At 41.4% G+C, this 14,573-nt stretch overlaps 1 pseudogene; it reads right to left on the reverse strand.

Annotated features, from left to right (window-relative positions):
* Nucleotides 1-2,848: 2,848 nt before the first annotated feature.
* Nucleotides 2,849-4,070, reverse strand: LOC136509631 (protein ANTAGONIST OF LIKE HETEROCHROMATIN PROTEIN 1-like; annotated as a pseudogene).
* Nucleotides 4,071-14,573: the final 10,503 nt, after the last annotated feature.

Genomic DNA, 14,573 nt, shown 5'->3' on the forward strand with positions numbered 1-14,573 from the left:
CCGCGCACCGGTTTTTTTCAGTTCAGTTGCGATCTAATCTATCGGATCGCAGAATAATTCACTGGGTCCACTGCACGTACGTGACACGTCACAACTACCATTGCTGTCCAAAAAAAAAAAACTTAGTTACCATTGCTGTAAAAAAAAAAAGAGGAAAAAAAACTCAGCTACCATCGGTACGTTAGGCATCGGAGCTGTAGCGTCTATATCGAATGAATGGACCCGGTACCCTTGCACGTGTTCCTAAGGGCAACTCCAGCCAACATCCTATCCCATCCCTTATCTCATTTTGAGGTCTAAAACGTAAAAAAAATTTCTCCAACCGGTCTCCTATCTGAACCCCGACAGATGAGGATCCCTCGTTCCTCTCTCTCCTCGTCCCCCACATCTGAGGGACTCTCATCCCGGGCCTCATCCACCGAGCAGGCCAACGGCCGTCTTCCCGCGCCGCCGCGGAGATCTTCGAGCTGGTACGTCTCTGTTCCCCCCTTCTCGTTATTGTGGCATCCATGGCTGCTTTCTCGGCTTCTAGATGGATGGGAGACGGGGAAACGAAATATACCTCGTAGATCTAGGCGGCGTGGTCGCGGCCGCTTGCCGGCCGCCCGTGCTGAGCCGCCTTGGGCAGCTGCTGCGCCCGCCCTCCGCTGGCCAACAAGGTCGCGCCCCCTGCCGCTGTGCGCTTCTCGCGGCCCTGCTTGCGCTGGCCGCTGCTGCCGTGCGGCCCTGCTGTGCCGTTGCTGCCGTGCGCTGGCCGCTGCTGCCGTGCGCTGCTGTGCCGCTGCTGTGCCCCCGCGTGCGTTGGTGCCTTTGGTTGCAGAGTGAAGACAGAGAGAGAGGGAGCGCTGCAAAAGCATTTCTATCGTTGTCATGCTGCAGGCCAACTGTTGGAGTGCTTGAAGCACATTTGATTTCCTTCTTTAGTACATAAAAAGCATCGGCTGCTGGATAGAAAGCAAAAGCATTTATTTATAGCTGACAGTTAGGTTTCGCTAGATTTCTTTCTTATCACCTTTGAGTGCTGTGAGCGCAAGATTTAGAGTGTGGTGAGAAGTAAAGACTGGCATTATTTAATCAATTTTGGCTTGTGCTTGATTATTTTTTTTAATGAAAAGGTTGTGGTTAATTTGTTAATATAGTCAATTTCTATATCTAGGAAGAACAAATGGAGAGTTAGGTTGGGTTGCTCTCAGGCAATGGGGACAACAATGATCTGTGTTTTGATGACTTTCAAGTTGAAACACATGTTGAACAAGTTGCTGAACATTGTACTCCCCCCTGAAACCAAGTAAGAAGAGGACTAGAAATTTCATTCCCCAGGAAGACACTATGTCGGTGAAAGCATGGCTAGAAATTAGCTTGGATCCAGTTCTAGGCACTGATCAAACTCGTAGTACCTATTGGAAGCGAATTCATGATTATTATCACGAGCACAAGACTTTTGAGTCCGAGCGTAATATCAGTTCTCTCTCTCACCGTTGGGGTATCATCCATAAAAGTGTTAATAGATTTTGTGGATGGTATACTCAAGTTCAAAACAGAAGAGAAAGCGGGCTGACAGCAAGATAAGGTAAGTTGTTTAATTTTGTTAATTGATTGGAAATGTATATCTTTTGTGCATGGTAGCCAACACATGTTTTTTGTACAGATAGAACGGGCAAAGGAATTGTACCAGGAAAAAGATCCGGAGGGGAAACCATTTATTTTCATGCACTGCTGGAATAAGCTGCAGCATGAGCAGAAGTGGGCTAATCTAGGTTGTGAGACCTCTCAAAGCTCTCAGAAAAAACAAAAGACTTCCTCAACTACAAGTCCAGGGTCATGTACACCTGGAACTCATGAAAGTAAGTATGCTGATGAAGAGGATGGACCAAGTCATACATCACCAAGGAAAGGAAGGCCAGATGATAAGAAGAAGGAGAAAGCACGTAGAGGTAAAAATCCTAACTCTCAAGGAGAAGGCCTTTACATGGAGGCAATGGAAAAATTGTGGGCAAAGAGAGAAAAGGCCGAACAGATGAGGGAGATTAAAAAAAGAACGTAATGATGAGAGGCTTGTGGTAGAGACTAGAAGGCTTGAAATCAAGCAACAAGTAGCGTATAGGAAGCTGGATTTAATGCAACGAGAAATAGAGTTGAAACAGAGAGAAGATGATGAGAAAGTTATGAACATGGACCTTAATGGTATGAGTGAGGGACAAAAGATATTTTATAAGACATTGCAGAATGAGATCATTGCTCGACGTTGTGGTGGTGGCAACTAGAAGCATCGTGTTTATTTATCTTTTGTGTGTGCACTATGAAAAGGCCTCTCTGTTATTTAGTTGGCATGTAGGCAGCTAGATTTGCTGAAGTCTTGCCTCTTTGAACTGTTATTTAGTTGGTATGTAAGCAGCTAGACTTGTGAAGTTTTGCCTCTTGAACTTACTTACTTAGCATGCAAGACTTGCTGAACTGTTATTTAGTTGGCATGTAAGCAGCAGTGCCGGTGAACGCTTGATGCTCGCCGTCAGTTTCGTCAGTTTCAGCGTCTTATTTAGTTTCGTCAGTTTCAGTATGGTTACCATTTCGATGGCTTTTGATTTTTCAAACTTGGCCTATGTACTGTGCTTGATAAGTTCAGGCGGGCATTTTGTGCTGTAGCAGCTAAGGATCTCTAATCTGTTTGTTTATCTTGCACTGATGCTTCTGTAATGATGATCTGTCCTATCTTAATGGAAATCAAATGTGCTTCTGAAATCCTGTCTGAATGTAGGATACATGACTGATAAAAATAGATGTTTATTTGACTGATACATGATTGAAGGGTACATGACTGATAAAATAGAAGGTATTCTACTGGTAAAAATAGATGGTACAAGACTACAAGGATATGAAGGTTCAGTACTGATACATGTCCGAGTGATGCTGCCAAAGGTGCTCGATAAGATCTTGCTGAAGTTGGGCGTGGATTTACCTGTTTGTGATATTGTGATGAGCTTGTAGGAATTCATGGAACTCCCGTGTATGATTACGAACTTCAGGTGGAGTAGGTCTCACAAGCTGGCCGACACCCTCGTAGTGGACGTCTTCGTCTTCGTCTTCACTTCGCTCGTCTTCAACGATCATGTTGTGCATGATGACACAAGCTGTCATTATTTGTCTAAGTGTCGCTTTATCCCACATACGAGCTGGTCCGCGAACAATGGCAAATTGAGCTTGTAGAACCCCAAAAGCCCTTTCCACATCCTTTCTAACCGCTTCTTGTGCCTTGGCAAAGTATTTCTTCTTGTTCCCTTGGGGATTTGTTATGGTCTTCACAAATGTCGCCCATTGAGGGTATATGCCATCTACAAGGTAATACCCCATTGTATAATTATTACCGTTAACGGTAAAATTAACTTCTGGGGCATCTCCTTCGGCTAGCCTTGCAAATAGATGGGAACGATGAAGAACCTTGATATCATTGTGTGACCCTGGTCAACCAAAAAAAGCATGCCAAATCCAAAGATCATGCGATGCAACAGCTTCGAGTATTATTGTAGGCTCGTGCCCATGCCCAGTATATTGCCCGCGCCATGGGTTAGGACAATTCTTCCACCTCCAATGCATGCAATCCAAACTCCCAAGCATTCCAGGAAAGCCCCTCCGCTGCCCGATTGCAAGTAATCTACTTATGTCATTCCCATTAGGGGATCTCAGATACTCCTCTCCAAACACGTCAACAACTGCTGTTACAAATCTTCTAAGGCTTTCTATGACAGTACTTTCACCAATACGAATGTATTGATCCATGAAATCAGCTGGTACTCCATAACTAAGCATAAAAAAGCTGCAGTAATCTTTTGCAAAGATGATAACCCGAGACGTCCAACTCTATCTCTTTTCTGCTCAAAGTAATTATCATGTTGCTCTACAGCTTGCACTATGCGAAGGTATAGCGTACGAGACATCCTAAACCTGAGGGACAAATCCAAACTAAGCAAACATGGACATAGGAATGTGGATAAAGAAGGTACACAATAATTAGCAGGCTATTAGCAAACCTGCGCCGGAAGAAGGGTGGCCCGTAGGTTGGATTTTCGGAGAAATAGTCATTGTTAAGGCTGGATAACGAGCCGGCTCGGCTCGTTTGGGCTCGGCTCGTTCTGGCTCGTTAAGATAACGAGCTAGCTCGGCTCGGCTCGGCTCGTTATCCTAGCGAGCCAGAAAGCCAGCTCGGCTCGGCTCGTTAAAAGCTCGAGCTGGCTCGTTAAGCTCACGAGCCAGGTATAAAAAATACACAAAATATAATATTTGTATTTATCTAAAGTTTGAGAATAATAATAATACAAAAGAAATGAATCTAACAACCTTAAATCAAATAAAAATAATAATATGTGCTAATATATATACAAGTATAATAAAATAGTATAGTATTCATGCATCTAACTACCTTAAATGATACCTTTTTTCCTGGAAGCTTGGCTCGTTTAGCTCGCGAGCGGCTCGCGAGCTGACTCGAGTTGGCTCGTTATAGCTAACGAGCTAAAATCTTGGCTCGGCTCGGCTCATTATCTTAACGAGCCGAGCCGAGCCGAGTCGAGCCAGCCACGAGCCGAGCGAGCTAACGAGCTTCGAGTTTTTCGTCCAGCCTTAGTCATTGTACAACCTCCAATGCCCACTTTCTCTGTCCCGATGAATGTACTGACGCCCAGGGACAGAACCACCCCATCGTGGAGCATGGAGAGCGTGATATTGAGTGTGTGCTTGGTGTAACGCAGTAAGGGTTTCCTCAAGAACATCCTCACCATCATCGGATGAAGAAGATGAATCTAGTCGGGAGAGACGACTCATTTTCATTGGACAAGAAGCAGCGCAATGTTGGAATTGGTTCAGGAAAGGGAATGGCCATACATATATATAGACGGAAAAATATAACCGTTGCAGATAGAGCGACCGTTAGATTTATAGCCGTTGGAAAAGCGACCATTTGATTTATAGCCATCGGAAGAGCGACCATTTGATTTATAGCCGTTGGAAGAGTGTCCGTTCAAATATATAGCCGTTCTAAGACTGACAAATAAAAAATATATAGTTCTAAATTATTTGAAAAAATAATTCCTTCAATATTTAGCCATACAAAACTGTCATTAAGAAATATCCATTCCAATAATACTAACGCAGTTTAGATATAAAATGCTGGACTTGGTAGTTACAAGTTATGTATAAAATATAGGTGAGACAAAATAGGGAGCCTGAAATAAGAGTTCGGTTAGAGAGCAAAGAGAAATGACGGCTGGAATCTGGATGAGGGATCCTCATTTTTGAAAGTAAGGGGCTAAATTTTGAAATGTTGGTTGGAGTTGCCCTAAGCCAAATATGAACGCACGTGTACCCCACCAGAGCAGCTGCCTGTCCTCTCGAGTCTCGATCGATCGGTTTCGTTTGCACTTTGCAGGCAAACCAACGTCAAAAAACATCACATTGTTAACTTCCTCCACTTTCTTCGCCCCGGCAACATGCCGTGCGTGATGGCGTTTCACCTTGCGCACGTCCCGTTACGGTGGCACCTTTTGTTGATATGTAAGTCTGTGACATTATTCTTATACCTACTCAAAGTATACACTACCGAAAACATCAAATTTGTCAAGTACTTTTAGGTTTGCCGAGTGTATTCTTTCGGGCACTCGGCAAACAAGTTCTTTGTCGAGTGCTGCGCTAAAAACACTGGGCAAAAAATAAAACACTCGGTAAAAAAGAGGTTTACCGAGTGTAAAAAAAAAACACTCGGCAAAGATGGGGTTTGCCGAGTGTTTTTTTTACATTCGGTAAAGAAGTAAAATTTTTTTTCTGGGAAAGAAGGAGAAGAAAAAAAATGAAAAACAAAACTTTGCCGAGTGCCCAGATCCAGGACACTCGGCAAAGAAATAAAATCTTTTTTTTCTGGGAAACAAGGAGAAGAAAAAAAATAAAACAAAACTTTGCCGAGTGTTCAGATCTAGGACACTCGGCAAAGGAAAAAAAATTCTAGGAAAGAAGGAGAAGAAAAAAAAATAAAAAAAACTTTGCCAAGTGCCCAGATCCAGGACACTCGGCAAAGGGAAAAAAAATTTTAACCGGCCCCAGCGGACGCGCCCTACCCTTCTCCCCGCACAACCCCCTCCCCTTCTCCCCGCGCCGCGTCCGCATGCCTCCTCTCCTTCTCCGCGCGCCCACACGCGCCGCCCCCCTCCTCCCTCTCGGCGTCGGCACGGCCCCGCCCTCCCCTCCTCCCTCTCCAGCGCCGGCGCGGCCCGCCCTCCCCTCCTCCCTCGCCCGCGCGGCCTGTCCTCCCCTCACTAGATCCGACGCCTCCCTCTCCCGGATCCAGCGGTGCCACCCCCCTCCCGGCCCTCCCTCTCCAGATCCGATGGTGACGGGCGTGGTGGTGGTGGCGGAGGGAGGAGCGGTGGATCCGGTGGCATGCTCGTCGGCGTTTGCAGCTCCACGAGGAAGGAGCGGGCGATGCACGATGCTGGCGAGGAAGGGCTTGGGCGAGGCTCGTCGAGGTGGATGGCACGGCGGCGGAGGCGGCGTGGTGGGGCCGGCGTGGATGGTGGTGGTGCGGCGTGGTGGGCCCCTCCCTTCTTCCCCGGCGTGGTGGTGGCGGCTCGACGGTGGTGCTGGTGGTGCGGGCGTGGTGTCGGCGTGCTTTTTTTATTTTATTTCTTGAGAAAAAAAAGTTTGCCGAGTGTTTTTTGACACTCAAGCAACTTCTTTGCCGAGTGCCCGATAGAAAACACTCGGCAAACTAACATTTGCCGTTAACAAGTTTGCCTAGTACTTAAGATCCTCTGTTTTCGATTATCTAATAAATCTTTTAATGAAAGTAGATTATCTTGCTATTAAGTTTACAATTTTTATGATCTCTTCCCGAACCAAACATGAAGAGTGTTTTTGGAGCTTCGACGAATGCCCCTGGCACTCGGCAAAGGTCTTGTATCCGGTAGTGATAAGTGACATTCTAGTTTGTTTGCATGAGCCAGAGCTACTTACTAGTGGGCTAAAAATTAAATTAAATTAGCCAAAGTTAGTTAACAAATAGTCAAAGACTTTCTAAAAAATTAGCCTACCTATTAGTCCTCCTGTTCGGATGCACTAGAGTTAATTTTTTGCTATCTAATGGTTAGCCTTCGTATCCAAACAGGCTTTAAGGATGACCAAATTTATAAAATGTATATCAATATATATGATACTGAAAATAAAGTGTCATTAGAGTTGTCATGAAATGTATTTCTATACTTGGTAGCTAGGTCATGCTCGCTTCTCTTATAATCCGTCTTTTTCAGCTGGAACGGTGTTTTTCTCTCACAATAAATTAGCTGGAACAGTATTTCGGCTTATTTTTTCAGCAAAGCGAACGGGGCCTTTGTGCTGACCTTTTTTTGCTATAATAAATTTTATCAAACTTAGGTGATTTGACTTGGCACAGGAGGATTCACTCTTATTTAAGACGCCACTCGGTTTAAAACATGTACCGCTCTTACTACGACGTGGTTGACTCTATCTTTAATTTGTTGATCTAATACTGATAGGGACATGTTTATAAACAATCCATACAAAATCTTAAGTATCACTTTCTTTAATTTGGGACCACACCACACCCCGTCAAAATTATTTGTCCACCTTGATTTCATTTATATAAGTGTAACGCTCGATTCAATATGGGTTAGGTCGTGATCCTTGACGATGATATACTGGAATTCTGCTTCTGCATGCAGCCTCATGGACAACCATCCTGAGCTCTGTTTTATCCATAGAGCTAAGAGTTAGTTGTTAATAATTAGCTCTTTGATCCAAACATGTTAGCTAATTATTAGCTGATGAGTACCCAACTAATACTATTTTATTAGTTGGACGAAACGAACTAATATCAGCCAATATTAACTATACTAGCTAACTAATAGCAACTAATGGATCCAAATAGAACCCTAGTGTTAGGGTGGGATATTATCTCAGGGTGCAAATGCACGCCCTTAAAAATAAAAAAAGTGATTTTAGTTAAATTTTCATCCTATCTGCATCCTATAATATAAGTCTATACCCCTATAAGGTCACAAGAAAGTACACCATCATCTAATTTGCTCTAACTTTATCACTATTTAGTATGGTGCTCCACTATTCACTCCTTGGCTCTCAATTTCTAAATTAAAGAAAGCTTTAAGAATACAAAGCAAGGAAAAAGACTATCATGCCCTCGTTAAACAGTTGAGGTCGTCACTCCTGATTGGCTTAATCGCCGGCTGGCTCCTGTTTGGATTGATCGGCTTAACTGTTAGGTGGAACACTCGGTCTATTTGGGCTCTATTTGGTTGGGCTTTTGTTGCAAACGACTTCATCTAAGAGCCAAGAGGCCACATTAGGTGCTTCACCTTTATAGGGTGCGTTTGGCAAGCTAAATCGTTTCAGATTTTGGGCTATAACCAGAGATTTAGTGCCAAACAGTAAAAACATGAAATGTTTCAGCCTAAAAACATTTCTGGATTCCTGTCTGTGGACGTGAAATGATCGGAGGGTGGTTTCACAGTGATTCTCTTCCGTTTCTTTTGCCTTCCTTATGCGCTAGCTATTGTATTTTTTAATTATAATATGTTTTTAGTGCAACAAATTAAAACATTATTCGTTTTATTGTGTTATAATTTGATACAAACATTATGTACGCTTGAGACGGCCGGCCCGCAGAGCATGCAGGAGAAGCCCAGATTCCAAGGTCCAAAAGAGAACTTCAGGACCCATTTCAATACCTGGGCTTTGCACAAATGTTGACGATTTCTGAGCTACGTACCAAAGGTCCACTGGTGAAGCCCAATTTGCCCTACTCCGGACGTCACAACCTGGGCTCGTGGTGTTTTTATACGCCAAGACTGAAAGCAAATATGTACGTTTACCTCTCTCCTGAAATGGACATGGTTCTGTCAACTCCTTTTTTTTAATAATGGAAAGAGTTCCGGCTTCATACTTCGTATTTGAAGAAGAATCAGTCCACAATTATTACAAATGCAACAAAAATAAGTTCAAAATTATTGATCAATCCGGAAAACATAAGGTCATCCATAGAACTTTATAGCTCGTCTCTAAAAGCTAACATACTTGTATGATCTGCTCCTTGTAGTCATCCAAGCGCCGCAACTGGGCCCAAAACCGTGGCCAATATGTCCCCTGAAAAGAACCCATAAAAAGTTTTTGGATAACAGTTATTAAAAACTGAATCATTCCTTGTGAGCCAAATTGCGCATCTAATTGTTGTTGCACTTGTCAATAACTTTAGGTTGTGCCTATGACCCCCTAATTTTGCCCAATCATTAAATAAGTGGTTTATATTTCTAGGACTTATACCAAACACAATATGCAAGGAACACCAAAGGAAACGGACATAATGATATTCAAAGAAAAGATGCTGGGTTGTCTCATGTTTACTCCAAAAACAACAAGCTTGACTTCCATTCCAGTGTCATCTAGCTAGGTTATCCTTGGTTAGGATTATTCCTTGCTTTAGAAACCACAAAAACTTTGATTTTAAGTTGTATTTTCATTAACTTTCTTGTAGAACTTTAACCCTGTTATTGATCAAATGTCTATACATAGATTTAACAATGAAAGACCCATTTTTATTTGAACTCCATACAAAAATTGATCTGTACCCTCATATAGAGAGGTGTGTACTAATTGGGCAACCAAACTACGCCATTCTACTAGCTTGTTTCCCACTAATGTCCTCCTAAAGCTAACATTAAGTGGATTGGAGCTAAACACGTCGGCCACTGTTGCATGTTTTTTTGCACACAATATTAAACAAGTTTATGTATTGGAGTTCGAAAGCATGGTTGCCCAACAATCTATCCTCCCAGAATCTGATTTGAACACCACTAACAAGTTTAAACCTTCCCAGACTAAGGAAATGGTTCTTGACACCCATAAGGCCGGACCAAAAAAATGAGTCTCCTGTGTTTTTTCTATTTGGCTCAAAGATTGACCTTTTAAGTATTTATTTCTAAGAAGTTCTTGCCACAAGCCATCTTCATTACAAAGCTTGAAAAGCCATTTGCTAGTAGACATTTATTTTGTATGTCCAAGTTATGAATTCCCATCTGGCATAGGATGTTCCATCTAGCCAATTTATATTTTTTCTTATGTTGCTCATTTTGCCAAAAAGAATATTGATCTAAAATAGTCTATTTTCTTAAGGACACCTCTTGGGACATCAAAAAAAGAAAGCATGAACATAGGTAAACTTGATAGCACTGGATTTGCGAGTATTAGCCTCCCTCCATAAGACAACACTTTGCCCTTCCATCCACTCAATCTCTTTTCAATTCTGTCCTCAATCACTTTCCAATCTTTATTGTTGATTTTCCTAAAGTGCATTGGGATACCCAAGTAACATTACGCTGTATGCAATACTACTCTACTATCTTCTTCATCTTTTCCTCACATGAATGCATGTATGAACTTATATAGGCATAAGTAAAAGCTGTGTATTAGAAAAGTAATGACTCACAATTTGAAACGGAGGGAGTATCGAGGTGTGCTTGTCCTTATATACGGCAAGCTCGAGCTGGGCGAACTATATATATGGTCTTGTTGGAGTTGTACTAAGCATGCCTTTATGTCATAAAATTCACAGAAATAAGATTGACTGACACTGGTTGATGTGTTCAAAGTTGATTATAATATCAAATATATGTTTGTGACATATATTTTATGCACCTGGTCTTCTCAGATACGAATTATGTGACAAAGCTCAACTTGATTTTCAAACAGTTACACGTTGTCGAAACAAGATTTTGAAGCGAGCTTCATGCTTTTTTTTTTCTCATTCTTCTCATTGTTGAACTACATATTTTTATGGGATTGTAACGTTGGAATTTGGGTAAATGGGAGGACGCCACAAGTCCACACAGGCACATTTCCTTACTGCTAGGTGGGAGGAAAGCAAGCGCCGGCCGGATGCCTCCTCCGTTGCAGGCTGTGGTGGGCTGATTTTGTGGTGGAGTATACTTTACTTTTTTTTTCAAAAGGCCCATTTTGCATTTCTTTTCCTACCCCAGCGGTTTCATTATGGGCCGAACTATACTACATTTAATACCATTTCTGATCACTTCTTTTTTCATCTCCATTTTTTCTTTTTAAAATGGTGAGTGGTATATGAAATATTTTAACTTTATTTTGTGCTATTGCGTTTCCTTCTCTTTTAGGTTTTAGTACATTCTTATTATTTTTCATACTCTGTTTACGGTATAATTAATAAAACTGAGTTTTTTTGCTGATATTTGTTATTATTTGAATAATAACCCAATTATATTGTTGTGTTTTTCCAATAGTTTCTATATTTTTATCTATCACATTTAAGATTTTTATCCTATATTCTTTAACCTGTACATCCTTTAGCAATATAATTCGATTTGCCCTTCCAATTTTTTTTAAATGTTGCGTGGTGTATATATCTAAGTTATCTACAAAGGACAAAGGGAAAATAGGCTGTCCTTTTCTACTTAGATCAATCAAGCAACAACTAGTATCATAATTACATTTTACTAAAAAAGAACAAAATTAGGACTGAAAAAAACCAAACTTATTATATAGAATTTAATCTATCTACATAATCTACGAAGTGAGGAGGTGATTTAGAGTGCTCATTTTGGATGGTAATGCATTTTTTTTAAGAAGCAGGAGTGTGCTCATTTGGACGGCAATAATGATGGCCTATTGAATTATCGACGATGCCTCCTTGAACTTTGCAATCAGGTTAGCTGATTCTCAAAGGTCAGACCATTGGTACTACTAGCTAGTTCACACAGCCTTCTTGTAAACACTACACTGGTACAGAGACGGTCTTTACTTCTGGTGTGGAACCCTTCTAATCCCGGTTTTCCACCCGGGAGCGAGCATCCGGGGCTAAAGGGGGTCCTTTAGTCCTGGTGGGTAACACCAACCGAGACTAAAGGTGCCTCCTGATATGCCACGAGGCCGGCACCCTTTAGTCCCGGTTGGTAATACCAACCGGGACTAAAGGTTATTTTTTTTTCTTTTCATTTTTTTGTTTTCTTTTCAAAATAGGTTTTCGAAGTCGTATTAGTATGTTTCGGTTCAAGCGCAATGAACGTATTAAATGACACAATTCAAGCATAGAACTATATATATATATATATATATATATATATATATATATATATATATATATGCATATGTGTATTTTACAGTTGTTGTGATATAACAATTTTTCTCTCATCCTCTAGCTTGGCTTCCATGGCAGTATTGGGTCGAAGTAAAACTCGCCCTTGGAATCGATGACATGGTCATTAAAAAAATCCGGCTATAGACTCTTGAATTGCTTTGATTTGGTCTTGTCGTATGACCTTTTCCTCCAACCATCGAGCCTACAGGTTTGAATTAAAGGAAAATAAATTAATATATATATATATAAAGACATAGTAACACAATCAATAATAATAATTAAATGAATATATAGTGTATTTTTAACGTACTTTGAGTCTCTCTGTAGAAGTTCTTTGGGAGAGCTCCTTGATAAACTTGCAAACATAGTAACTACAGTAGTTGTTCCCCTGTTCCTGCCTCAGACACCACTTTACGAGAAAAAGATTTGTCATCCATTCTGATGATCCGGTGAAAGCTATATGTTTAATTAATAAAGATGATGCAATTTAGGGGACTTACTTTCAAAGGGATTACATTCAGTGGCGCTTTGCATTTTCGCATGTGTTGCTTCTCAATAAAGGTTTTCCAAACACTGCCTAATAAAAAATTTGCCACGTCATCAGATATAGTTAATCATCATGTTTGTGTGTATATATAGTTGCTAGAGATACCAAAATTACCTCTGGATAATATCTATCATATCTTGGTAGTGTTGTTGTGGTTTTCTCATCGAGTCATAGATTATCAAGTGACTTTTCACCAGATCGATGTCCATCAATATCCAATGATTGCTGCATGTGTTTATAGGATATAACGCATAACACTCATTAATTAACTAGAATCAACATATGAGCCATTAAGGATGATCGACATTATTAACACTCACTTGAAGTTGTAGGGAAAGAGTATATCCTTCTTGTGGCGTTGGTTCACTAAGAAGTTCATGAGGTTACTCTCTGACTCAGACTTCTAATTAGGCTTTGGAGTAACTGGGTCTTTAAATATTATATGGGGATCAACAAAATCAATTTCATTGCAGCCTTTCTTTCTGCACTCTGTCATTGTAAATCTACATATATATAGTACTTGTTAGGATAATTTATATGCATATACACACATATGATGAGTTTAATAATAGATCGAAAGAATTATTACTTACAGGCAATAGCAGCTAATGATAACTTTGTCCAGAGAGGTCAGGTGGCATAGTTGATGAAATTCTGCAAAGTCAACATACATAACATCATCGCCACGGAACCAATGTTCATCTCTAATTCTGACACCAACGCAGAAGTATCCACCGGTAGACGCCTGCATGTACCACTTATTTAGCAGGTACATTTGCGTCCCCAGATCACCTAAGGCTTGAGGGTTGTATAGACTCTAGTCTAGTACAAATTTTTTCTTCCAAATATCAACCTCCGCCGCACTCTCAATGTTTCCATCACCAAACATATGGTAAAGGTCAAGACCAGTCTCTTTAATAAATTCACCAAGGTGATCCAAATCGACATCCGGAGGTATGTTTGTCTGATGCATTAATCCTAAATTCGAACCATATTCATTACCAACAACTAGCGGGGGGACTGATTGGTGCGATTGTTGTCCGAGTTGTGCAACTCCTTTCCCTGCCCGCTTCTTTTTCTGTGCCGCCTCAATTGACTTGGTGAGAGTGCGATCATAGTCCGTTAACGTTGCTTTGGACGGCTTACGAGATTCCCGTTGTTGTTGCTGGTAAGAAGCCACCTTTTTTCTTAGAATATCTGGAGCTACGAAGAAGTACGGTTTCTTCGGGTTACTCCTTGCTTCTTGATCCTTTTTAAGTTTGTCATAGAATCTAGACATATCTTTTTTATATGCATCAGTTACTTCTTCCTTCTCTTCAGATATTATTTTGGAAATAGCCCTTGGTTTCACGGTGGCTTTCTTTGCCGGCGGGGGCTGGTTCTTCGTTTGCGGGGCTGGCCTCTTGCTAGTACTTGGCTTCTTGGTAGGCGAGGGCGGGGGAGGCGTTGGAGACCTCCTTGGAGGTGGTGGCAGCGGCATTGGAGACCTCCTTGGAGGTGGTGGCTGCGGCATTGGATACCTCCTTGGAGATGGTGTGGATGCAGCCTCGCCTTCCAACACATTGTCATCGTACAGAGCACTATAATGATCTGGCGATTGAACAATTGGACTTAGGTTGGGGGAGGATCTGCTACAAAAAAGGAATGACATATTATTATGAGCAGATTGTTAATTATTTAAGCCAATATAAATTAATGATGTAGTGTTTGCGCCATAGAATGAATGTCTTCTCTGCTTCTCCTAGAGTCTTCTCGCCATCACCTCCAGGAATGTCAAGAGGCAAATCACTAAAACCTTTTTCAGCTTTATCTACCGAGATGGTAGCATATCCTTCTTGGATTATATTCCCA

The sequence above is a fragment of the Miscanthus floridulus genome, chromosome 15, assembly GCF_019320115.1.
Source record: "Miscanthus floridulus cultivar M001 chromosome 15, ASM1932011v1, whole genome shotgun sequence".
In the NCBI taxonomy this organism is placed as follows: domain Eukaryota; kingdom Viridiplantae; phylum Streptophyta; class Magnoliopsida; order Poales; family Poaceae; genus Miscanthus; species Miscanthus floridulus.